This window comes from Galeopterus variegatus, unplaced genomic scaffold (assembly GCF_000696425.1).
Source record: "Galeopterus variegatus unplaced genomic scaffold, G_variegatus-3.0.2 Scaffold1051, whole genome shotgun sequence".
NCBI lineage: Eukaryota > Metazoa > Chordata > Mammalia > Dermoptera > Cynocephalidae > Galeopterus > Galeopterus variegatus.
Window position 1 is genome coordinate 356,263 of NW_007727162.1, and position 1,430 is coordinate 357,692.

Sequence of the window (1,430 nt, forward strand, 5' to 3'; positions counted from 1 at the left end):
GGAAGGCAGGGCTAGAGCTTCTGCCCGGCACACAGCTTGTAGCTTGTCTTTGAGTCACAGCCCATAACATATCCCACATACGAGTGTCTTTGGAATGTGTACACATGTGGAAAAGAGATTCTGTGTAGCCAGGGCCACCTGTCCTTTGAGATGTGCATATAATTCTTGCCATCACTGGATCCCCATCAGGAAGGAAATGACATGCCTTTCATCCTCCCATCGTTCCTCCTTTCCTTCTCTCCTCACCTTCTATGATTCTTCTCTCCTTCATGTTTCACACCCATCCAGGAGTGGTTGATATCTCCTTTTCCTTTATTTTTTCCTCCAGCCTCTCATGCAAGGTACTTAAAGGTAGCAGACTTTACTGAAAGTAAAAGAGGAAAGAGATAAATTTGTTTTACACCAAGGCACTGGGGATTTCTAGCTGGCCAGCTTTCTTGATAAGCTACTGCTTTCCTCATTTCTGAAACCACCTCTTCATTCCCAAATCCCTTCTACTTCTTAACCAGAGTGCATTAACCAACTCTTTGTTCTGCTATAGCTTCCAGCCCATACTTTGGAGTCTTAGCTCCTACACCTACAGTAATCTATGAAGTATCTTCTCTGAACAAAGACATTTCTTCCTGAAATGTTCCACTAAAACTTACAACTAGTTGTGTGACCTCTCTGTGTCTTGATGTTTAAAAGGTTAAAAAACAAATGCCATCTCTGGGTTTATTGTGAATTTTAAGTGAGACATACATATGAAGAGCGTAGAACATAGTCTCAGATGTTGTAAGCCTTTATTAAGTGCTATTTTTATGAAGAGAAACACTGATGGTTACTATTAAAATAACGTGGACTTTCACTCCATTACATTAGCAACTTTTGTTTTATGATAATGCTTCACTTCAAAAAATCCTGAGGCAGGTGCCTAGCTGCAAAAAGATACCTCTTTTTCCCCCATTCTAATACAATGACCTGGACTAGGGAAACAGCACCCCAGCAAAGGTTCTGAGGAGGTTCTAATGATTATATGCTCTTAAAACTTTCCATGGCATTCTTGTGTATTAGCTTCCTACGGCTACTGTAAAAATTACCACAAGTTTGGTGACTTAAAACAACACAAATTTATTCTCTCACAGTTCTGGAGGCCAGAAATCTAAAATCAGTTTTACTGGACCAAAATCGAATTGTCAGCAGGGCTGTGCTCCCTCTGGAGGACCTAGAAGCTAACTCACTTCTTTGCCTTTTCCAGCTTCTAGAGCTGCATTCCTTGCATTCCTTGGCTCTGGGCCTCTTCTCCATTTTCAAAGCCAGCAGCCTAGTGTCTTGCTTCAGTCTTCAGATGGCCTTCTTCTTCTGTGTCTATAGGAAAATCTTCCACTGCTTCCCTCTTATAAGGACACTGTGATTACATCCACCCAGATGATCCAGGCTAATTTCCCCAA